Source organism: Peromyscus maniculatus, chromosome 6 (genome assembly GCF_049852395.1).
Source record: "Peromyscus maniculatus bairdii isolate BWxNUB_F1_BW_parent chromosome 6, HU_Pman_BW_mat_3.1, whole genome shotgun sequence".
NCBI lineage: Eukaryota > Metazoa > Chordata > Mammalia > Rodentia > Cricetidae > Peromyscus > Peromyscus maniculatus.
Genome location: NC_134857.1, coordinates 87,024,963 through 87,051,571, shown reverse-complemented (window position 1 = coordinate 87,051,571; position 26,609 = coordinate 87,024,963). Strand labels below are relative to the sequence as shown.

The following is a 26,609-nucleotide window of genomic DNA, read 5'->3' as shown; positions in this document are numbered from 1 at the left end:
GGAAACACCTTGAGGGCCCTCTAGCAGGGCCCCATGTCAAATTTGGTTTAGTCACTTCCTGTCATGGTAGGGGACACTCCTTCCCAGAGCAATTAGAGAAGCTAATGCCTATTGCAAGAAACTATACTACCCTGGATGATAGAACAGCTATAGAAGAGAGGACAAAATATTCAGAAGAAACCATAAAGTGAATATTTTGGCAAACTTCTAAAAATGAACAAAGACAAAATTAAACATATGAATAAATGATGTCATTAATGGTCTTGTAGACACAGGTGCAGATGTAACAATAATTGCACCAGAATCTTGGCATCCAAATTGGCTAATTCAGGAGGTGATGTTCAGCTTTTAGGCACTGGAACACTATTTCAGATAAAGAAGAGAGTGAGATGGGTCAAATGTATAGGGTCAGAAGAACAGAGAGGAAAATTAAAGCCACATGTGGCTTATATAGCAATGAATTTATGGGTACATAATTTGTTGCAGCAATGGAATACCTAAATTAACATTCCTACAATCTTAGAAATAAATCATAAACTAACTAACATATGTTTCTGGGGAAAACATTAAAGTCTTTATAAAGAACATTCACAGACTGATCAGGTTATACAAAAACAGGGCACAACATTTGCTGATCTTTCAAAGGTACTAACAGCCCTACTTTTAAAATGGCTAGCTGACAAACTTGTCTGGGTAGAGTAATGACCTTTGACATCAGAAAAATTACAGGCCTTAGAACAGCTGGTACAGGAGCAGCTAAATGCTCAGCATATTCAAGAATTGACCAGTCCTTGGAATTCTCCTTTATTTGTTATTAAAAAGAAATCTGGAAAATGGTGAATAGTAGCAGATATAAGAGCTGTTAATAAGGTGATTCAGCCAATGGGCTCCCTACAGTCTGGAATTTCTTTGCCTTCTCTGTTACCTAAAGGATGGTCTCTTATAGTTATCAATTTAAAAGACTATTTCTTCATTACACCTTTCCATGAAAAATAGAAAAATTTGCCTTCAAGATGCCTACTTATAATAATTCTCAGTCTGTTAAGAGATATCAATGGAAGATTTTCCCACAGGGAATGTTAAATAGCCCCACCCTGTGCCAATATTATGTAAGTCAGCCATTGGAAATAATATGTAAACAATTTTCTCAATCTATAGTTTACCATTACATGGATGATATTTTACTGGCTGATTCAAATGTAGATACTTTATAAAGAATGAAGAAGTAAAGAAAAATTTTCCTTGTTGGGGATTACAAATGGTCCTGAAAAAATACAAAACGAAGATTCTATTAATTATTTAGGATATAAAATAGGTCTACAAAAAATTAGAACCCAAAAGGTGCAAATTAGGAGAGATCAATTACAGACTTTTAATGATTTTCAAAGAGTACTAGGAGATGTTTCCAATCTATGGTCCACTATTGGGGTAAAAAATGATGAACTTAGTAATTTGTACAAAATCTTAAATGGTGACAAGTACTTAAATAGTTCAAGAGAATTATCAACTGAAACAGAGAGAGATTTGACTTTGGTGGGAAAAAAATTACAGGATTCACATGTAGATCATCTGGATCCAGAGCTTGATTGCATTCTGGTTATTTTACTCTCTACACATTTTCCTACTGGAATATCAATACAGAGAGAAGATATTATCTTGGAATGAATCTTTTAACCACATAAAGAGAGCTAAAACTTAAAATATTATGTGGAAAATGTCTCTGGTTGATTCTAAAAGGAAAACTGAGACTTCATCAGTTAGCAGAAATTCACAAATTATGGATAGAAAGTGAACCTTGGCAAAGAGCTTCTAGTATTTTTTTGGGTGAGATTAAAGAGAAATATCCCCAAAGTAAGAGAATTCAATTTATAAAGAGAACAAACTAGATCATTCCTCATATTGTATGAGGAACACCAATTTCAGGAATCCCTACATTTTATACTGATGCAAACAAATAAGGAAATCAGATTATAAATAAGCAAATTTAAATAAAGTGGCTCAAGCAAAAGTAAAAAAATGTTCAAAAGCCAGAATTATATGCTATTCTGATGGAATTAATGGATTTTACAGAACCTCTTAATATAGTTAATGACTGCCAGTATGTAGAAAGAGTTGTTTTACACATTGAAACTGATGAATTTATTCCTGATGAGTCAGAATTAACTTGTTATTTATTCAGTTACAAGAAATAATTAGAAATAGGAATCATCCTTTATATATTACACACATCTGATCCCATATGGGTGTTCCAGGCCCTCTAGCTTGAGGTAATGATAAAATTGTTCAACTGTTAACAGGAAATGTGCTGGAAGCCTCAGAATTTCATCAAAAGTACCATGTCAAAAGCAAAGGTTTGAGAAATGATTTTCTATCATTTTCCATCACAAGCCAAGGAAATTATAAGGAAATATCCTACTCATTCTTTATTCAACCAAACTCCACTACCTGCAGGAAGTAACCCAAACTGTACTCCAAAGAATGAAATTTGGCAGTTGGATATGTTTCATCTTGTAGAATTTGGAAATTTGAAATATACATACCACACCATTGATACCTATTCAGAATTTCAATGGGTGATTACTTTGAGTTCTGGAAAGACGTATTCTGTAACCACACATTTTCTAGAAGTTATGGCCATCATGGGTATACCTGTACAAAATAAGACTGACAATGCTCCAGCACATGTCTCTAGTAAAATGAAACATTTTTGGCTTATTACAGTATAATGAATATTGCAGGTATACCACACAATCCTACAGGGCAAGCAGTCATAGAAAGAACATATAGAACTCTAAGGGATATGCTAAATAAACAGGAAGGGGTAATAAAGACCCCCCCCAGTCATAGATTGTATGATGCTTTATTAACTTTGAATTTTCTAAATGCTAATGAGAAAGGAATGACAGCTGTGGAGATACACTGGATAATAGAAAAAAAACTACAGAATTAAATCAGCCTATATACTTTAAAGATGTCCTGACCTCAGAATGGAAACCAGGTTATGTGTTATGATTTGCTTTTGTTTCCACAGGAGAAGAAAAGGTATGGTTACCATCAAAACTGATAAAGGTTTGATTTGAAAAGAGAAACCACTTAATTAGAAGGGATGATGGTTCATCAACCAGCAGGACTATTCAATTTAAACTAATTTATATGACTAATAAATGCTTTATATTTGATCAGATATAACTTGCCAGAAGGGGACCTCCCCAAATTTAGGGTTGTGAAGGGTTTTGCTTTTGTTGTTCAGAAGAATGAAGACATTCAGCTAAGGAATCTGAAGACCACTGACAAATGAGACATATGAAGAAAAGAACAAATCAGCCAGAAAAAAATGTCCCAAGAAAAGGAGTAAATTGGACTATTAGTATATCATATCTCCAACAGAATAAAAATTCATAAATCTTCCCAAATATTTGTTTCTGATTTTCTCTATAAACACATAAGATAAATGTGTAAATGTAACCAACCGTCTTATTAAATAAGAAACACAGAACCAATGTAAAAGAGAAAGCCAAGAGGTCAGAGCTCAGAGCTAAAATCTTACCCTTCCTCCTGTGGTGCTCCTACCTCTCTGAAAGAGAGCTACTTCCTGTGTGTTTGTCTTTAATATAGTCTTTCTGTTCTGCCTTCTCATTGGTTGTAAACCCAAACACATGACTGCCTCATCACTGCCTATAAGTACAGCCCTCCAGGTCTTAAAGGCATATGTCTCCAATGCTGGCTGTATCCCTGAACACAAAGAGATCTATCTAGCTCTGTCTACCAAGCGCTGGGATTAAAGGCAGGCACCACCACTGCCATGCTCTTGCTATGGCTCTAATAGCGCTGAACCCCAGGCAACTTAACTTATTAACATACAATTAAAATCACATTTCAGTACAAATGAAATACCACCATATTTCCCCTTTTTTATTTTATTTATTTTCTTTCTTTTTTTATTTTACAATACTATTCAGTTCTACATAACAGCCACAGATTCCCTTGTTCTCTCGCTTCCTGCCCCCCTCCCCTTCCCCCCAGGCCACCCCCCCATTCCCACCTCCTCCAGATCAAGGTCTCCCCCGAGGACTGGGATCCACCTGATAGACTCAGTCCAGGCAGGTCCAGTCCCCTCCTCCCAGATTGAGCCAAGCGTCCCTGCATAAGTCCCAGGTTTCAAACAGCTAACTCATGCAATGAGCCCAGAACCTGGTACCACTGCCTAGATGCCTCCCAAACAGATCAAGCCAATCAACTGTCTCACCTATTCAGAGGGGCTGATCTAGTTGGGGGCGCCTCAGCCTTTGGTTCATAGTTCATGTGTTTCCATTCGTTTGGTTATTTGTCCCTGTGCTTTATCCAACCTTGGTTTCAACAATTCTTGCTCATATAAACCCTCCTCTTTCTCACTAATTAGACTCCCAGCGCTCCACCTGGGGCCTAGCCATGGATGTCTGCATCCAGATTCCTCAGTCCTTGGATAGGGTTTCTGGCACAACTATTAGGGTGTTTGGACATCCCATCACCAGAGTAGGTCAGTTCCGGCTGTCTCTCGGTCATTGCCAGCAGTCTATTGTGGGGGTATATTTGTGGATTTCTGTGGGCCTCTTTAGCTCTTTGTTTCTTCCTTTACTCATGTGGTTTTCATTTACCATGGTCTCCAATTCCTTGTTCTCCCTCTCTGTTCTTGATCCAGCTAGGATCTCCCGCTCTCTTTCCCTCGACCCTCGCCCTTCTTTGCTTCCACTCTTGTTCAGGATGTTCATGTAGATCTCATCCATTTCTCCATGTCTTTCTTGGGGTTCTGTTTTCCAGGTAGCCTCACTAGTGATGTGAGTAGCAGTCCAGTCATCCTTGTTCCACATCTAGCATCCTCCAATGAGTGAGTACATACCATATTTGTCTTTCTGAGTCTGGGTTACCTCACTCACGATGATTTTTTCTAGATCCATCCATTTGACTGGAAACCTCATGATGTCATTGTTTTTCTCTGCTGAGTAGTATTCCATTGTGTATTTGTGCCACAATTTATTTATCCATTCTTCAGTTGAAGGGCATCTAGGTTGTTTCCAGGTTTTGGCTATTACAAACAATGCTGATATGAACATAGCTGAACAAGTGCTCTTGTGGTATGATTGACCATTTCTCAGGTATATGCCCAAGAGTGGTATAGCTGGATCTTGGGGGAGATTGATTCCCAATTTTCTAAGAAAGCGCCATATTGATTTCCAAAGTAGTTGTACAAGCTTGCATTCCCACCAGCAGTGGAGGAGAGTTCCCCTGGTTCCACATCCTCTCCAGCATAAAGTGACTTCAGTGTTTTTGATCTTAGCCATTTTGACAGATGTAAGGTGGTATCTCAGAGTTGTTTTGATTTGCATTTCCCTGATGACTAGGGATATTGAGCAATTCCTTAAATGTCTTTCAGCCATTTGAGTTTCCTCTGTTGAGAATTCTCTGTTTAGTTCTAAAGCCCATTTCTCAATTGGACTGCTGGTCATTTTGATGTCTAATTTCTTGAGTTCTTTATATATTCCAGATATCAGTCCTCTGTCAGATGTGGGGTTGGTGAAGATCTTTTCCCTTTCTGTAGGCTGTCACTTTGCCTTGTTGACTGTTTACTTTGCTCTACAAAAGCTTCTCAGTTTCAAGAGGCCCCATTGACTGATTATTTCTCTCAGTGTCTGTGCTACTGGTGTTATAGTGATTTCCTATGCCAATGCATTCAAGACTACTTCCTACTTTCTCTTCTAGCAGGTTCAGAGTAGCTGGATTTATGTTGAGGTCCTTGATCCACTTGGTCCTAAGTTTTGTGCACATTGACAGATATGGATCTATTTGCAGCCTTCTACACATTGATATCCAGTTATGCCAGCACCATTTGTTGAAGATGCTTTCTTTTTCCATTGTACACTTTTGGCTTCTTTGTCAAAAATTATATGTTCATAGGTGTGTGGGTTAATATCAGGGTCTTCTATTTGATTCCATTGGTCCACATGTCGGTTTTTATGCTAATACCAAACTGTTTTTATTATTGTAGCTCTATAGCAGGGCTTGAAGTCAGGGATCGTGATGGCTCCAGAGGTTGTTTTATTGTACATGATTCTTTTGGCTATCCTGTTTTTTTTTCCATATGAAGTTGAGTATTATTCTTTCCAGGTCTGTGAAGAATTGTGTTGGTATTTTGATGGGGATTGCATTGAATCTGTAGATTGCTTTTGGTAAAATTGCCATTTTTACTATGTTGGTCCTGCCTATCCATGAGCATGGGAGATCTTTCCATTTTCTGACATCTTCTTCAATTTCTTTTTTCAGGGACTTAAAGTTCTTGTCATATAGGTCCTTCACTTGCTTGGTTAGTGTTACCCCAAGGTATTTTATGTCATTTGTGGCTATTGTAATGGGTGATGCATCTCTGATTGCCTTCTCAGCTTCTTGGTCCATTGTATATAGGAGGGCTACTGATTTTTTTGAGTTGAACTTGTATCCTGCTATGTTGCTGAAGGTGTTTATAAGCTTTATCAGTTCCTGGTTGGAATCTTTGGGGTCATTCAAGTATACTATCATGTCATCTGCAAATAGGGAAAGCTGGACTTCTTCCTTTCCAATTGTATCCCCTTAATCTCCTTATGTTGTCTTATTGCTCTGGCTAGAACTTCAAGTACTATATTGAATAAGTATGGGGAGAGTGAACAGCCTTGCCTCATTCCTGATTTTAGTGGGATTGCTTTGAGTTTCTCTCCATTTAATTTGATGTTGGCTGTTGGCTTGCTGTAAATTGCCTTTATTGTGTTTAGGTATGTTCCCTGTATTCCTGATCTCTCCAAGACTTTTATCATGAAGGGGTGTTGGATTTTGTCAAATGCCTTTTCTGCATCTAGTGAGATGATTATGTGTGTTTTTTTTTTTGAGTTTGTTTATATGATGTATTACATTGATGGACTTTCATATGTTGAACCACCCTTGCATCCCTGGGATGAAGCCTACTAACTAACATAAGAAACACTATATACAAAAGTACAATAATTATATACCATATATACAAGTAATAAATACCTAAACAATGTCTAGTCCATTTGTATTTGAGAAATCAGAGAAAATAATTCCATTATTTATCCTATTTTGGTAAGTCCAAAATGTATCTAATTCACTATCTATCCTAAATAATCTTCAACTATAACTAACTAATTTTCAACTATAACTAACTAATCTGTAACTCCCTCAGAGACCCAAGAAGTAAATAATATTAGCTAACAAAATAAAAACAGGAAGTGCATGCAAGCAACTTCAAAAAAATTTGTGAGTTGACAGAAACAGCCAGCTGCCTGGACAGTCACCTGAGGTTTCTCCGTAGTGTTGGGGCATCATCTTCAGCCTATAGGCTTAGCATATCTGACAGACTCATTTGTGAAGTAGGATGTCAACAATTCAACCTCACATTGGGTGAAAGCAGTCCATGTACCAGAAACACCTGAATTCCACTAGTGTCATGTCATGATTCAGGATTTTAAATTCTGGAAATTGTTGACGGTTTTTTAATTCAGCTGTCAATTCTTCTTGGCTGTGTATATATGGCTTCATCTCAGCATCCCCTTCTTCTCCACATCCCTCTATTAAATGCCCATCTACTATTGAGAGGCGTGAGCTTTCAGCTGCTGTTCCATTGCACAACAGAAGCCATCGGCCCACTGCCTGTTCAGCTGCCTTCGAAGAAAAGGGCACCATACCTTTTTTGGATTGTGAAGGCCACTTCAGGGATGGGGCCATATTGTCCTGGCCTCAGAAGATGCCTTTTGATAAAGCCATAACCACACTTGTTTTGGCAAGAATCAGTAGTCCTTTGTTTCGTGTTCTGTCTGTCCATTTTGTCCTGTTGATTCAAGGATACTTTGTTGTCAAGTGGCTAACTTTTGCCACAATGAAAGTTAACTCCATATGCAGTTTCTTCAATGCCCATATTTTCTCTGAAGTAGATTGGTACTGCCAGGAGCTGACATGTCCCATAAAAGAAAAATTTCTAACTTATTAAAACATTTTAAATTCATAATCTGTAGATGTCTGAAGGGTTTGAAGATGACCTGTCTAAAATATATCTGCTCAATTTTTAAAACATGTCTAATATGACTACAAGTTCTATTGTAATGTCTAACTACTAGCTTTCATTTCTTTATATCATAATAGTTGGTAATAATAACATTCAAGGTTCAGAAAATTGCATTACATTGTTAAATGAATGGTACAAATACAATTAGAAATATACATATAGCATTTTCTAACAATATAAATTTCAAATTTGTATACAATATAAAACAATCCAATCCAATGTAAAGTATTTAAAACTAGTAATTGTCTTTTTCTTTTCTTTTCTTTTTAAACAAGAACCTTAAATCTAATCTCCTTTGCTTAACCTTTTTCCTAACCCTTGACAACAACTTGTAACCAACCCCCCTAAACAATGAAAATTATCCCAGACCCAAAACCCATTAAAAGGACCAAAAAACCACCCGCCCCACACAACCTCTTTGGGAATGTGGGCATCATATTCTTAAAATTGCTTCCTGCTGGGTATGGGCAAAGTTATCTTTACCCTGAAAGAAAAATTTTAGGTTAATTGTCAAATTCTAAGAAAGATAACTATATCCTACATTATCCAATCTGTATATAATGCCAAAGTTCAGGGTAGTCTTTGAGACTGGATCATCTCAGCTAGTCATCTCAAAATTGCTCTGAGCACCTTGTAGTTCAAAGTTGATCTGTAGATAATGTTTGTCAGCTTAATGATGTTATTATTATCCACGTGGAATTGTTGTTGTTGTGGGGCCCCATTTTCTTTCTGGAGACTTCAGTTGATGTTGGGCCTGGCCGTGATTTCCTGCAGAAAACTGATAAGAGACTCGAACACAAAGATATCTATATGCAGCTAATTGAAGCCTTTTTTCTAGAATTAGTTAGTACTCTATATGACCATTCATATCTTAACAAAGTTTAAAATGTATATATCTATATATATTAATCTTGTAAATTTTGATATAAAATTCATACTTTAAGAAAAGTTTAAAGAATCAGAATAGAATCAAAGAATTGAGATTAGTAATAGAATAGTCCCTTAATTAATTTGGCTTTTGTCCTGTCCCATAGCAGTAGGTGGCTCTTTTATTCTGGCATGATACAGGGAGTTTGCATTTTCCTTTTAACAACATGCTTGAGTTTAAAGAAGGAAAGAGCCATTCTCCAACCCCAAAGTCAGCTTTAAATTTTAATTGAACTGGAACTATTAGAAGACCAATAGTGTTAAATCTCTAGAGAAAAGCAGAAACAAACATTTAGGAAGACATAAATTTTTTTGATAATATATACCCATACGCCGTTTCACTCTGTTTCCTGGGATAGATGATTTGTTGCTTTTCTTTTTTCTTTTTTTTTTTTGGTTTTTTGAGACAAGGTTTCTCTGTGTAGCTTTGCGCCTTTCCTGGAGCTCACTTGGTAGCCCAGGCTGGCCTCGAACTCACAGAGATCTGCCTGGCTCTGCCTCCCGAGTGCTGGGATTAAAGGCGTGCGCCACCAACGCCCGGCCGATTTGTTGCTTTTCTTCAGTTGTCTCATTTGTCTTGTGTTCTTCAGATTTTTTAACCTTCATTCTCCTAAAAGACAAAAACAAAAACCTTTCCCCAAGACTAATTTTGGGGATGTTCCTTTTTGGCAAGTTATTATCTGATTAAATGAAAAGGCATGTGTTACTGGTACAAGTTAGTTTAAATTGGATGTTCATGCTGGTTGATGAACTATCACCTCCTTTAATTAAGAGGTCTCTCTTGTTCAAATCGAACCTTTATCAATTTTGATGGTACCCACAGCTTATCTTCTCCTGTAAAAACAAAAGCAAAACCTCGTCCCCAACATAATACATACCCTAGTTTCCATTCTGAGGTCAGCACATCCTTAAAGTATATAGGCTGATTTAATTCTGCAGTTTTTTTCTATTATCCAATGTCTCCCTGCAGCTGTTGTTCCTTTCTCATTGGCATTAAGAAAATTCAAAGTTAATAGAGCATTATGCAGTCTATTTCTGGGGGTTTTTGTTACCCCTTTCTGTTTATTTAGCATATCCTTTAGAGTTCTGTTTGATCTTTCTATAACTGCTTGACCTGTAGGATTATGTGGCATACCTGTAATATGCTTTATATTATAATAAGCAAAAAACTGTTTCATTTTTAACAGAGACATATGATGGAGCATTGTCAGTTTTGATTTGTGCAGGTATACCCATGATGGCCATAGCTTCTAGCAAATGAGTGATTACAGAATCAGCTTTTTTAGAACTCAAAGCAGTTGCCCATTGAAATCCTGAATAAGTATCGATGGTGTGATGTACATATTTCAATTTTCCAAATTCTGCAAAGTGAAACATGTCCATCTGCCAGATTTCATTCCTCTGAGTAACCTTTGGGTTACATCCTGCTGGTAATGGCGTTTGATTGTAGAAGGAACAAGTAGGTCATTTCTTTACTATTTCTTTGGCTTGTTGCCAGGTTATGGAAAAATCCTTTTTTAAACCTTTACTATTGACATGATGTTTTTTTATGAAATTCTGAGGCCTCCAGCACATTTCCTATCAATAATTTATCAATCTCATTATTGCCTTGTGCTAAAGGGCCTGGCAGACCAGTATGGGAGCAAATGTGTGTTATATATAAAGAAGGACTCCTTTTCCTGATTGTATCTTGTAATTGAATAAATAGTAAAGTTAATTCTGAAGCATCAGGGAAAAAATTCTGCAGTCTCAATATGTAATACCACTCTTTCAGCATACTGAGAATCAGTTACTATGTTGAGAGGTTCTGAAAAATCCATTAATACCAAGAGAATAGCATACAATTTTTTTGAACTGAATTATAAGGACTTTGAACCACTTTACTTAAATTTTCTGATTTGTTGGCATCTGTATAAAATGCATGAACTCCAGATATGGGTTTTTCCCATACAATTCCAGGCAAGATCCAATCAGCTCTCTTTATAAGATCAATTCTATTGCTTTTGGGATATTTGCTGTTAATTTCTCCCAAAAAATTACTGCAAGCTCTTTACCAAGGTTCACTTTCTGTCCATAATTTTTCAATGTCCTCCTTAGTTAAAGGTATGACAATTTCTGCTGGGTCTATTCCTGCTAATTGACTAAGTCTCAATTTTCCTTTCCAAATCAAGTCAGAGATTTTTTCCCCATGAGTTTTTAATTTTTTATTTGGTAAAAATATCCATTCCTATATAATATCTTCCCTCTGCATTAATATTCCAGTAGGAGAATGCCTAGAAGGTAAAATAACCAAAATGCAATCCAGCTTTAGATCCATATGATCCACGTGCCCTTCATGTATTTTATTTTCTACCAAGGCCAATTCTTTCTCAGCTTCAGGTGATAATTCTCTTGGACTATTTAAGTCCTTGTCACCTTCTAAGGTTTTGAACAAATTATTCTGTTCATCATTTTTTACCCTAACAATAGTTCATAAATGAGAAATATCTCCAAATAATCTTTGAAAGTCATTAAGAGTCTGTAGTCTATCTCTCCGAATTTGCACCTTTTGGGGTCTAATTTTTTGTAGCTCTATTTTATATCCTAAATAATTAATAGAATCTCCTCTTTGTATCTTTTCAGGAGCAATTTGTAATCCCCAGCAAGGCAAAATTTTCTTTACTTCTTCAAACATTCTGCATGTGAGTCAGCTAGTAATATATCATCCATAAAATGATAAATTATTGATTTAGGAAATTTTTTATGTATCACTTCCAATGGCTGATTTACAAAATATTGGCACAGAGTTGGGCTATTCAATATTCCCTGTGGGAGGACCCTCCATTGCAATCTTTTAACCAGTTGAAAATTATTATAACTAGGCTCTGTAAAAGCAAATCTTTCTCTGTCTTTTTCTTGTAAGGGTATTGAAAAGAAACAGTCTTTTAAATCAATAACTATGAGAGGCCATCTTTTGGTAACAGAGTAGAAAAAGGAATTCCAGATTGTAAAGAGCCCATTGGCTAAATTACTTTGTTAATTGCTCTAAGGTCTGTTACCATTGTCCATTTACCAGATTTCTTTAATAACAAATACAGGAAAATTCCAAGGGCTGGTTGATTCTTCAATATGATGAGCATTTAACTGTTCTTCTACCAGCTCTTCTAAAGCCTGGAGTTTCTCTGTTGTTAAAGGCCATTGCTGGACCCATACAGGCTTGTCTGTTAACCATTTTAAAGGTAGAGCAGTTGGTGTCTTTGGAAGATCATCTGTTGTTGTGCCCTCTTCTTGTATAATATGGATGACTGGTAACCACTCATTAGAACAATATCTTCTAATATTTCTCTCAGAAACATGTGCTAGTTTATAATTTGTTTCTGAGATTGGAGGGATGTAAATCTGAATATTCCATTGTTGCAATAAGTCTCGACCCCACAGGTTCATAGCTATGTTAGCCACATATGGTTTTAATTTTCCTCTCTGTTCTTCTGGACCTATACATTCCAGCTATCTTGCACTCTGTTTCACCTGAGATAATGTCTCAATTCCTAACAGTTGAACATTTACCTCCTGAAGAGGCCAAGTTGGATACCAAAATTCTGGTGCAATTATGGTAACGTCCACACCTGTGTCTACCAGACCAGACAACAAAACACCATTTATTTTTATCATTAATTTTGGTCTTTGTTCATTAATAGAATTTGCCAAAAAAAAATTTTTATATTTTCTCCTGAATTTTCTATTCTCTCTGTTTCATCATCCTGACCAGCATGATTTATTCCAATAGGCATTTGGTTATTTAATTGCTCTGAGCAGGGGTTTCCTCTATGGCTGCAGGAAAGGTTTGAACTAGATTTGCTATGGGGGCCTGCATGAGGCCCCTCTGGGAGTTTCCTGAAAACTGAGGCAAAGGATTACCATGTCTGTCCTTTGTTGATCTACATTCGTTGTTGTTCCAGTGTTTTCCCTTACCACACCTTCTGCATACTCCAGAAGGAAGGGGCATTCTGTTGCCATTATTCCTTGAAGAAACATTGTTTCTAGGAATGACCTGTTTACAGTCCCTTTTCAAATGTCCTTGCTTTCCACATCCAAAACATCTAACATTCCTCAAACCTTTTGAAATTGCTTCTCCTACCCACATATCATCATGCTCATGAGCCTCAACATTAACCGTGTCTCTAATCCAATCTTCCAAAGGTTCAGATCTTGCCTTTAATGGCCTGCTTATTCTTTTGCATGCTGCATTCGCATTCTCAAAGGCCAAAGATTCAATTATTATCTTACTAGCTTCTGAATCCGAGACCATTCTCTTTACTGCTGAAGCCAGTCTTTTAAAAAAAAAAATCTGTGAATGATTCTTTTGGGCCTTGAATAACCTTTGTAAACGACTCAAATTTTTTTTCTGGTTCCTCAATTCTGTCCCATGCATTCAAGGCTGCTGTTTGACATAAAATTAGGGTTTGGGCATCATATAAACATTGTGTTTGTACTGGAGCATATTGGCCTTCTCCAATAAGCTGATCCTGGCAAACTTGCATTCCTTTATCCCTCCATTGTTTTTCTATGTTTTTAGCCTCATCCTTGAACCAAGTTAGAAACTGAAGCCTCTGGATGGGTTCAAGAACAGCTTGTGCCAGCTCCTGCCAGTCCTGTGGTATAATCCTGATATTATATGTTGACCAAGAGTTTAACATTTGCTTTACATATGGGGAATGCATGCCATAAGATACTATTGCCTCCTTAAACCTTCTTAAATCCAACATTTCAATTGGAGCCCAAATATTTTGTGTAGTCATTTGATCAGGCAACTGCTGTATGGTTACAGGATAAATTAAGGGTGACTGTGTGAAAACAGGCTTTCTTTCTGTAACCTTATGATCCAAACTTGAAACAACTTCACTGTTAATTTCTTCTGCCTGAATTTTTACAGGTTTAACAAGTTTTTCTAAAGCTGTCATCCTGACACTTAAATTGACTATCTTTTTAAATTGTAAAATGAGGATAAGCATAGTGATAAACTGCATAATTTGATCAATATTAATCTTCTCATATAGTTGTTCCATTGTCAGCCTGCCTAAAATTTCAAACAAAACCCCTTCTTCCAATGTATACATAAAACCCATTTTTTTAAAAATGTGAAAAAAAAATCTCTTTTAAATAGTTTCCTTTAAAATATCTGATATGTTGTGACTTACCTAATCTGCGGAGAACAGTACAAATCCAAGGGAATTTCAAAGCAGCCACCTAGTGTCTGAGGTGTGAATTGAGAGAGAGAGAGAGAGAGAGAGAGAGAGAGAGAGAGAGAGAGAGAGAACGCACAAGAAAGCATAGCCGGTTAAATCTTAAATCTAGCCACGTGTTCCCTCTTGAGCTGAGTCAAGGCTTGGCTCTGGCTCCTTAAGCTCTGACCATGTGTGTTGCTTTACAGGCAGGGGCCCTGTTCAGCAAGGCAGACTGAGTTGTTTATAGCACTGGCTTTAAGCAAGTAGCTCACGGTTAGTCCAGCTTGAGGCCAAGTTGACCTGGGCCCGGGCTAGGGAGCAGGCCGCCTGGGCTAGGGAGCTGCCCAGGCTAGGGAGCCTGCCGCCCTTGCGGGAAACCAGACCTGCCACCAAGCCAAGCAGTTTTTAATGGATTCTTGTCACGTTGGGTGCCAGATGTAGATGTAACCAACCGTCTTATTAAATAAGAAACACAGAACCAATGTAAAAGAGAAAGCCAAGAGGTCAGAGCTCAGAGCTAAAATCTTATCCTTCCTCCTGTGGTGCTCCTACCTCTCCAAAAGAGAGCTACTTCCTGTGTGTTTGTCTTTAATATAGTCTTTCTGTTCTGCCTTCTCATTGGTTATAAACCCAAACACATGACTGCCTCATTACTGCCTGTAAGTACAGCCCTCCAGGTCTTAAAGGCATATGTCTCCAATGCTGGCTGTATCCCTGAACACACAGAGATCTATCTAGCTCTTTCTACCAAGCAATGAGATTAAAGGCATGCACTACCACCGCCACACATTTGCTATGGCTCTAATAGCTCTGATCCCCAGGCAACTTTATTTATTAACATACAATTAAAATCACATTTCAGTACAAATAAAATACCACCATAATAAATGGTCTTTTTGTAATCCCAGTTCAATTGAAAATTAAAGGCCTTGGACTTGGAATGTGGCTTTCTCCTTCTTGTTAAAGTAAAATCCACAATCTCTGTCTCATGTCAGAAGAGCTACCTGATATGGGATAGAAGAAAAAAACTAGGGAATAATCTATTGCTACTAATCTCATAATACTTTGGTTTTATTTTGACTCTTTAAAACTTTTGCATAAGATATAATTATTGTCTCAAAATTTATAAAATCAATATATATATATATATATATATATATACATATATTGTCATGATATTAATGGTCATATAGAGTACTAACTATTATAGGAAAAGGCTTCATTTAGTTTCCTGTACATGATTTTGAGTTTGAGTCTCTATTAGGTAACTAGTAATAAAGTTTTTGTACTCTGGATGTACATAACAAATACTGATCCTTTAACCTCTTCAATATCTGCTGCATATGACATTTAAAATATTATCCTGAGTGGGGTAACCCAGACTCAGAAGGATAAACATGGAATGTACTCACTCATAAGTGGATACTGTTTGTAAAGCAAAGGATAACCAGACGACAACCCACAGCTACAGAGAAGCTAGCTAACAAGGAGGACCATAAGAGGAACACATAGATAACCCAGAAAAGAAGAAATAGATGAAATCTACATGAGCAAACTGGGTGTGAAGGGGATAATGTAGGGCAAGGAATGTGGGATGAGAACATAAGGAAATGGGAGATTCCAGCTGGAACAGTGACAGAGTGGGAAAGCAAAAAAAGAGATACCATAATAAATGAAGACATCATGAGAATAGGAAGAAACAAGGTGCTAGGGAAGTTCCCAGGAATCCACAAGTATGACTCCACCTTAGACTAGTAGCAATAGTTGAGAGAGTGCCTGAACTGGTTTATTCTAGTAACCAGATTAGTGAATACCCTAATTTATCATAGAGCTTTCATCCAGTTACTGATGGAAGCAGATGCAGGAGTCCACTGCTGGGTTCCAGGCTGAACTCCAAGAGTCCAATTGATGGGAGACAGGAGGGATTCTATAAGCAAGGAACATTGAGACATGATGGGAAAATGTACAGAGATGGCCAGCCAAACTAGTGGAAACCATGAACTGTGGAACAATAGCTGTGGAGCCCCCATGGGACTGGACTAGGCCCTCTGGATATGCAAGACAGTTGGTTAGCTTGAACTGTTAGGGTCGCCCCCAGATAGGGGGATTGGGATCCATCCCTGGTGCATGAATAGACTCTTTAGAGCCCAGTGCCTATCGTGGGACAACTTATGCAGCCTTGGTGCAGGGAGGAGGGCCTTTGACCTGCCTTATCTGAATGTGTCAGGCTTTGCTGACTCCCCATGGGAGACCTTGACTTGGAGGAGGTAAAAATGGGGGAAGGGTTGCGGGGAGGCTAGGGGATGGGAATAGGGAGAAGGGAGGATCTGTGATTTGTGTGTAAAATGAATAGAAAATTTCTTAACATAAAAGAAAAAATAAATATGTTTAAGTTTTCTGAGATGAACCATGGCAACACCTAACAGCAACCTTTGAAGTCTCTAAAAGGATTATGGGGCCCCACAATGATTCCACATGGCCTATAATAACACCACTAAGCTGAAAAACATCATCCAAAGATTGGCTTTGGACTACAAACCGCTCGGGACAATTTCAAGGTGTCTAGCTGAGATAATCCACTCTCACAAACTACTCTAGCCAGGACTTGAGACAAGCCCTGCACATTCCCATTATGAAAAGACTGAACAACAAATCAATGATAAATCTACCTCTCCCAGGCCTTGACAATTAACCTCAAATTTTCTTTATAGGAGCTGCTAAAGATGCTGTCGTCCCTAGACAGCACGAAGTAAATTTAAGAACAGGATGCCAACATTCCAAAGAGATGGGGTATATGGTTTTTGGTCACTCAGTGTGTTATGGATATTTGTCATTGTTTAGGAGGCTTAGTTACAAGTTGTTATTGGTAATGGTCAGGGAAAAAAAGCTGAACAAAGGAGTTTAAATTCAGGGTTCTTGTTTTGAAAACAAAAAAGAGGGTATATATATATATGATAGGATACAAGGGTAGATTATTGAATCTACTTTTAAAAAGAAACTACTTGTTTTAAATATTTTACATTGATATGGATCTTTGTATATTGATATGAAGTTGAGATTATTTTTGTTAGAACATACTGTACATACACTACTAATCTTGTTCAAAGTATTGTATCTATACATCTTATTTAACAATGTAATTCAAATTTCTAGTCCTTGAAAATTATTATTACAAACTATTTGGGATATAAAGAAATGCAAGTTAGTAGTCATTACAATCAAACTTGTAGTCATGTTAGGTATGTTTTCAAGGTCCAACAGAGTTATATTTTAAATAGACAAGTCATCTTAAAACATTTCAGAGATCTACTGACTATGACATTTAATAACATTTGTTCTTTTTTATGACAAAGAGACATGTCTGCTCCTGACAACATCAATATACTTCAGAGAAGATAATGGGCATCAATGAAACTCCATATGGAGTTTACTTTCACTGTGGCAAGAGTATACCACTGGCAAATCACCCTTGACTCAACTGCGGACAGTATGCTGTCCAAATTGGATAAGCGGGACACAAAAGAAAGGACTGCTGAACTTCACCAAGACAAGGTAGGACAGCCCTTCATAATATCCTGCTTCACAGAAAGTCTGTCAGATATGTTAGACCTGTAGGCTGAAGACAGATGCCCCAACATTGCAAAAGAACCTTGGGTGATTGACTGTCCAGGAAGTCAACTGTTTCTGTCATTTCTCACATTTTTTGGAAGTTGCTTGCTTGCACTTCCTGCTTACTCAAGTAATATTATTTCCTTCTGGGGGTCTCAGATGGAGTTGAAGACTAGATAGTTATAGTTATAGTTTTCCTTGTTACCAGATTCAGAAAAGAAATTCACTAAAGAGGTGTAAAGTTATAGGGTTGAGAGACATCAAAAGATAATTTTGGGTTGATAATGCAAATTAGGATTGAAAGTGAATTACTTGGACTCACCAAGATAGGATAGATGATGGAGTCTTTTCTCTGAATTTGTCAAATGCTAATGGACTAGACATTATTGATGTATTTATTGCCTGTATATATTGTATATAGTTATTGTACTTACTGTATATATTTTTTCTTGTATTAGTTATAATGTGATTTTTTTCATTTTAGATAAAAAGAAGGAAATGTGACAATATTGTGTTTGTGCTCTAACAAATAAACCTTACCTGGACATAAGAGTGCAGAGCTAGCCACTAGAGGCCAAGCAGTGGTGGCATACATCTTTAATACCAGCACTTTGGAAGAGAAAACAGGAAGTGATATAGCTGGGTGGAGAGAGGAAGTGATAAAGCAGGTTGGAGACAGGAGCTCTGCCCCTCTAGTCTAAGGATTCCTAGAGGCAAGAAGTCTTTCTAGTGGCTGGCTGCTCTGCTTTTCTGATCTTTTAGCATTTACCCTATATCTGACTCTGGGTTTTTATTATTAAGACCAAATAGGATTGGCAGTACATCCCCTTTTCTCACCCTCAGATCCATTCCCCTCCATTTTTTTATCATAAAACAGCAGGACTCCAAGAGACAACAACAAAACATGACAAAACAAGACACAGTAAGACAAGGCAGAAGCCCTTTTATGGAGGCAGGACGCGGAGAACCAATAGGAGCAGAGGAGTCCCAAGAGCAGGCAAAAGAATCCAAGTAATATCTGCTCCCATTGTTATGAGTTTTACAAAAACTCCAAGTTAACAGCCACAACATATAAGCAGAGGACCTGATACAGACCTGTGCAGGTCCCATGGTTGCTGCTTCAGTCTCTGTGAGCCTATATGAACCCTGCTTAGTTGACTCAGTGGGCCATGTTCTCCTGGTGTCCTCCATTAACTCTGACTCCTACAATATATTCTCTACCTCTTCCTCAGGGTTCCCCAAGATCTGAAGGGAGAGACCTCATGGAGAACTCCAATTTAGACTCTCTCTCTACATAATGTCTGGCTGTGGTTCTCTGCATCCTCTCCTACTTGTTGCCAGAAGAAGCATCTCTGATGAAGACTGAATAAGTACAGCATAATATCATTAGGAATCATTTCACTGTTTGTTTGTTTTGGACCAGTCCTGTTTGGTTCTACTGTAGGTCTCTGGGGTTATTTAGTTTCTGGTTCCTGGCCATGCAGGCACTGTAGGGCATGTAATCTCTCTCATGTTGTGTGCCTTAAGTTAAACCTGATGTTTGTTAGCCATTTCCACAAGTTCTGTACCAGTATTGCCCCAGCACATCTATCAGGTGGGACAGTTGTAGGTCAAGGTTTTTTCACTGGGCTTTTGGGGAATGACTCTCTATCCTAAGATCAACCTGAGTTGTTTGGGGATCTCCACAGGACCACCTTGGCTAACAACTCAACTGAATTGTTAACACCAGCCCACCACTGGAAGCCCTGGCCTGGGTTGCAAAAGATAGCTAGTTCAGATACCATATTCTCCATTGCTAGGGGTCCTCATTAGGGACACTCTTGCAGATTCCAGGAAAGTTCCCACTGCACTAAGTTTCCATATTACCCCTGAAATGCTACCCAATTCCAGCCATCTCTCCCTGAATTTTCTCTCTCTTTCCCTCCTTCCACCTGATCTCTCCTGCTCTTGTCCCCACAAGCCCTCATTCCAACTGCAAAATCTATATTTCTCCTTCCCAGGGAGATCTATACTCCCTGCCCCCCAACCCCCAAGAGTCTTTACCTAACCTTTCTAGGTCCAAGGATTGTATGTAGTATGATTATCTTTTACTTAACAGCCAATATCTATTTAAAAGTAAATAAGGCTGTATTTGTCTTTCTGGATCTGGGTTACCTCAGTCAGGATGATTTTTTTCTAGTTGCATCCATTTGCCTGTGAATTTTGTGATGCCATTTTTAATGGCCTAGTAATACTCCATTTTATAAATATACCACATTTTCTTTACCCATTCTGTAAAGGGACATCCAGCTTGTTTCTAGTTTCTGGTTATTATGAATACAGCCATAATAAATATAATTGAGCAAATATCCTTTTGGAAGGATGGAACATCCTTTGGGTATATGCCCAAGAGTGGTATAGCTGGGTCTTGAAGTAGATTGATTCCCAACTGTCTGTGAACTGCCATGTTGATTTCCAAAATGCCTGTATAAATTTGCACTCTCACCTGTAATAGAGAAGTGTTCTCTTTATTCCACATCCTTTCTAATGTGAACTGTTACTTGCCACTCTGACAGGTTTAAGATGGAATCTCAAAGGAATTTTGATTTATGTTTTCTTGATGGTGAAGGATGTCAAACATTTAAGTGTTTCTTATCATTTGAGATTACTCTATTGAGAATTCTCTGTTTAGATCTGTACCTCATTTTAAAATTGAATTATTTGGGTTTTTTTTATATCTAGTTTCTTGAGTTGTTGTGCATTTTGGACATTAGTCTTCTATCAGAAGTGGAGTTAATAAAAATATTTTCCCATTCTGTAGGCTATCACTTTGTCCAATTGATGATATCCTTTGTCTTACAGAAGCTGTTCAGTTTCATGAGGTTCCATTTATTAATTGCTGATCTTAGCGCCTGAGCTACTGTTGTGTTCCCGAAGTTGTATCCTGTGCCAGTGCATTCAAAGCTATCCCCCACTTCCTCTCCTGTCATGTTCAGTGTATCTGATTTAATGCTGAGGTTTTGATATACTTGGATTTGACTTTTGTGCAAGGTTATAAATATAGATCTATTTGCATTCTTCTACATGAAGACATCCAGTTTGACCAGCACAATTTCCATCCATTTTCATGACTGAGTTTTTCTTTAGAGCTGAATGACATTCTACTATGTATATAGAGAATGTTTTCATTATCTATTCACTAGCTGATATTGCCTAGACACAGCAGGCTATGAACATGAATATTCAAATATTTCTTTAGTAGGATATGGAGTCCTTTGGGTATATAAACTGGAGTGGTATAGCTGGGTAATATGGTAGTTCTATTTTTTAATTTCATTGAAAACTCCAGAGTGGTTTCCATAATGGCTGTATGAGTCTACACTTTCACAAACAGAGTACAAGGTTTCTCCTTTCCATATATTGACAACACCATGTGTTACTTTTCTTAATATCCATTATGATTTGGGTGAGTTGGAATCTCAACATAATTCTAACTTACATTTTTCTGATAGTTAGTGATGATGAGCACTTTTAAGTGTTTACTTGGAATTTGTATTTCTTCTTTTAAGAATAGTAGCCCACTTAAGAATTAGGATATTTGGCTTCTTAATGTTAAATTTTTGAGTACTTTGCAATCTTTGACACTAATCATTGGTCAGATGATTAGCTAGGAAATTTTTTTTTCATTCTGCCAGCTGCCTCATCACCCAAAAGACAGTTTCTTTTGATTTATAAAAGCTTTTAATCTATGTGAAGTCTCTGGGTTTTGTTGGTGTGATATTATCTATTGCCAGTGTTTTCATGGGTCTAACTAACTTCCTCAGGTTGGAGTTTTTTTTCTAATACCTTCTGTAGGGCTGGATTTATAGATAGATATTGATTAAATTTAACTTTAACATGAATTATCTTGTTATCATCTATAGTGATAGAAAGTTTTGTTGGGTATAGTAATCTGGGCTGGCATCCATGGCCTCTTAGAGTCTACAAGACAGCTGTCCAGGGCCTTCTGGCTTTTAGAGTTTCCACTGAGAAGTCAGGTATAATTCTGATAGGTCTACCTTTATATGTTACCTGGCCTTTTCCCTTTGCAGCTTTTAACATTCTTTCTTTATTCTGTATATTTAGTGTTTTCATTATTATGTGGTAAGTGGACTTTTTTTCTGATCCAGTCTATTTGGTGTTCTGTAAGGTTTTTGTATCTTTATAGATATGTCTTTCTTTAGGCTGGGAAAGTTTTCTTATATGATTTTGGTGAGTATATTTTCTGGGCCTTTAAATAGGGATTCTGCTCCATCTTCTATTCCTATTACTCTGAGGCATGTTCTTTACATAGTATCCCAGATTTTTTAGATATTTTGTGTTAGGGATTTTTTAGATTTAACATTTTCTTTGACTGATGGCTTGGGCACATATGAGACCTCAAAGTCCACCCCACAGTGACATGCTTCCTCCAACAAGGACATACCTTCTCCAACAAACCCACCCTTCTTAATATCATTATTCCCTGTGAGCTTATGGGAGTCAATTACATTCAAACTACCATACCCACCCAGCCCCATATGGAATATCTGCCTTGGTGGAGAGGTTGGATGGGGTGTAGAAGGGACCTGTGGATAGGGGCAATTAGTGTGGAGCCTTGCAGAAGCTTAGAGGTTGATTACACACATGTGGTCATGGCCAAAGCCAGGGTACTGATTGTTTGGACCAGGACTAGATCTGGTGGATTGGGGAGAAGGCATGGAAGAGAAAGATTATGGACACTCACTGGGATAAACTCTGGTTAAGGATGTGGGAGTGGGAGGTCTGGACATTTGGAGAGGTTAGATACAGGGTGGTATGTCAGTCTGTATCTTTTAGTTAAGACTGTTTACCTTGAGTGTAGTGCAACAACTCTTGTTTTTTATTTTTGTTTTTTTCTGTTTAACTTGACTACTGTATAATTTCTTCTCTCTTCCTTATCCAATTAAAAAATTTGAAGCTCTACTAAGCTGAGCATATTTGATTCTTTTCTAATTCTTGTTTCTTTCTCATAAATTTATTATTTCCACAACTTTCATGTTTTTCACTATCTTTATTCTTCATACCTCTGTACAATTCCTGTAAGTATAATCCACAGTACTGACTGACCTTGTAGTGGTCACAAGTTAAATCAGTTTGTAGGCATTAAGGAAGTTCTTTATTTAGTCATAAGATTTAAAGGTAGCTTTCCTATGTAGATAATTCCAGCATCTAAACTAAAAATCATGTACTACACTCTAAGGAGTGGAAATGTCTTACTTCACACTTTTCTAGGATTTAGCTTATCTTCCTTTGTGGTCTTCGGTAATCCTGATGAGACTGTGTTTGTGATTAAGGTGGAGTTTTTCTCTTGAAGCTTTTATTAAAACTTTTTTTTTATCTTTTTTGGGGGAATTTCACACCATGAACTCCAATTCCACTCATTTCCCAGTCACTTCATGTCTACTATCCATCCTTGTATCCCACCACCACCCCCCCCAAAAAAAAAGAGAAGGAAAAGATGAAAAAATAATGATTTTAAAAAACAGTTCACTCCTCCATCTTGCCTGCCTCTCCATCACATATTCATTCATTATTGTGGTATTGTGAGCTCTGATGTATGCCATGCCTTTGCCCCAACAGCTTTACTTGCAAATGTTTATTGCAATGGGCTGCTGGTCTGGTTCAAGGCCTCTGGCTTCTGCTACACCATCAATACTGGACCCTCACTGAAACTCCTCTCTGATATCCTGCTGTTGCTGTGAGTCATAGAGACCCTGTGGGTATGTTCCACAGGACTGGCCCTTTCATGTACTCCAGCAAGTTATAGATAGGTTAGATGTTGAGGTGGGCTAATTCAAAACCCTGGAAGGGCCAGGTGTGGTGGTACATGTCTTTAATCCCAGAACTTGGGAGGCAGAAGCAGGTGAATCTCTGTGAGTTAAAGGCCAACCTGGTCTATAAAGTGAGTTCCAGGACAGACTCCAAAGCTACACAGAAACCCTCAAAAGACAAAAAAAACAACCAACAAAACCCTGGATGTGGTTCTGGGTGGTGGCTGCATTGTTTATCCTGGGCCTCTACCAGGACACCTAACCTCAGGAAAGGAGGAGAGCCTGCTGTCCTATACAGTGCCCTTCTGGAGGCAGGTGAGGGGTGGATCCAGCAATCCTGCAACCATGCTACTATCACACTGCAGCTAGCAAGGGGCAGGGTCAGCTTCCCCACCTGTGGTGACTGGCAAGGGGCAGAGCCACCTCTCTCATGCCCAGGTTACTGTGCCTGCTCTTCCTCAAGCACACCACTGGGACCAGGTCTCCTGTGAGGGGCAGGCCCATCTAGAGAAATAATATAAAAGAAGGAAATTAAAGGGTTACAAACAGGAAAATAAGTTGTCAAATTGTCCTTATTGGCAGATGATATATCATATATAGGAGACCCAAAATATTCCATCAGAAAACCTGGAATTTGAGTGGTAGGCATTTTCGACTCTCCTTCCTGTCCACCATTTTAATCTCTCTAGTCTCCTCTCCAGCCATGTGGCAGACTGTTTACAAGGGGCCTCTCTTCCCACCCTACCTCCATTCCCTAGGGACTCTGCTGATCTTTGCTGTAGACTCAGATTTCCTCCTTCCCCTCATTGACTATAACAAGAAATATTCTCTACCCAGGATCTGTAGTGACCACATAGGAAAAGGACTCAAGTGGGTGAATCATACTATCCTTCCTGTCTTTTTTAATGATCTTTTCATTATAACCCTCCAACCCTCCCCAAAAAAACCCTTTCCTACAGATGACCCTCTTTCTACCTCAACTCCTTTCAATGTAGATGCCAACTATTGGTTTAGAATTACAGTCCTTTTAGACCTTATGTCCCTATATTTCCAGATTATTCTTTTTTCTTTTTTTTTTTAGCCTACATACATTTTTACACACAATGTACCAGATTATTCTTTATGTTACTGCAATGTACTTGCAGGATCTCCTCTTTCCACTATCTTTCCAATTGCCTGGGTACCCATTCTCTAGTGCAAACAGGATTCCCTTAGCTCATTCCTGAAGCCCTTTCAGCCTTATCTCCTAGCTTACCTCTATTCCTCTCTGCTACCCACCAACTTGCAGAAGTACCTCATACCAGGCACCCCATGGCCACTACAATTTACTAAGATCTAAAGAGCACAACAGAAACCAAGGAATGTAACACAAACCCAACAAAGACATCACCTGAAGCCATCTCAATCATCCCAACCCCAGATTCCTAGTCCCCAATATAACATCATAATCTATAACATCCAAAACAATATGTCTCACCAAGTAACCCTACTATATCAGACTTGGAGAGATGTAATATAACTGAAGCACAAGACAAATGTTTCAAAATAGCAATTATGAATATATTCAAGGACATTAAGAAGGATGTGAATAAATCCCTTAATGAAATCTGTGAAAACACAAGTAAACAATGGGCTGAAAATAGTTCAAAACATAATATTCGAAATAGAATCACCAATCAAAAAACAAACTGAGATAAAAGTGGAAGTGAAACATTTAGGAAGTCAAACAAAAACCTCAGTGGTATGACTCAAGAGTATAAGACATGGCAGAGTGAATCTCAGGTGTTTGACAGAAGTTAGAAGAAATAGATACCTCAGTCAAAGAAAAATTTAAATCTAAAAAAAGATTCAGACACAAAACATCCAGGAAATCTGGAACACTATGAAAAGATAAAATTTGAAAATGTGAAAGGAGTAGAGGAAGGAAAACATCAGGTCAATGGCACAAAACATATTTTCAACAAAAATCATAGAAGAAAAATTCCTTAACCTGAAGAAGGATGTATTTTAATATTAAAAGCTGCAAAGGAAAAAGACCTAGTAACATATAAATGCAGACCCATTAGAATAACACCTGATCTCTCAATGGAGACTCTAAAAACCAGAAGGGCTTTGACAGATGTTCCACAAACTCTTGGGAGACCAGAGGTGCCATCTTAGACTACCATACACAACAAAACTACTAATAACAATAGATGGAGAAAGAAAAACATTCCATGATAAAAAACCAAATTTAAGCAGTACCTATCTACTATTCCAGCTCTACAAGAAAGAGCTTCTCTACTAGAAGAAAAACTTCAATTAACCTCCGAAGAGGTTAATCACACCCAAGAAAACACAAAAAATAAATAATTCCAGACCCTAAAATCAAAAAATAGGGAAAAACCTATGCCATAACAGCAAAATATAACAGTAATCAATAAGTACTAGCTATTGATAACTCTCAATATTAATGGCCTCAATTCCTCAATAAAAAGACAGAGACTAACGTATTGAATTGGAAAACAGGATATAACTTTCTGTTGCCTTAATGAAACAACACATCTTGCCAGCAATGATAGACATCACTTCAGAAGGTAAGAATGGAAGAAAATATTTCAAGCAAATAAACCTAAACAGCAAGCTAGTGCAGCCATTTTAATATATGACAAGATAGACTTTAAACCAAAAGTAATCTGAAGACATAGAGAAGGACACTAAATACTCATCAAAGAAAAAATCTGCCAAAAAATATTGCAACTCTAAACATTTATATACAAACACAAAAGTACCCAAGTTCATAAAAGAAACACTACTACAAAATATTGACCCTCATACAGTGATAATGGATAATGTAAATGTCCCACTCAGTAAATGAAAGGTCATTCATACAAAAGCTAAATAGAAAAATGCTGAGATTAAATAACATCACAAAGCAAATAGATCTCACAGATACTTATAGAACATTACACTCAAACATAGCAGGTCATGGAA

General features: G+C 37.7%; 1 long non-coding RNA gene across 1 annotated transcript in view; it reads left to right on the top strand.

Moving 5' to 3' along the window:
- The window catches only part of LOC143273951 (uncharacterized), a 55,232-nt gene extending 31,632 nt beyond the window's left edge, over positions 1 to 23,600 (top strand). The window contains exons 4-6 of the long non-coding RNA XR_013052294.1: positions 17,571 to 17,769; positions 18,311 to 19,196; positions 23,446 to 23,600. This is a non-coding gene — a long non-coding RNA (uncharacterized LOC143273951). The remainder of the gene's footprint in view (positions 1 to 17,570; positions 17,770 to 18,310; positions 19,197 to 23,445) is intronic.
- The last annotated feature ends 3,009 nt before the right edge of the window (positions 23,601 to 26,609 follow it).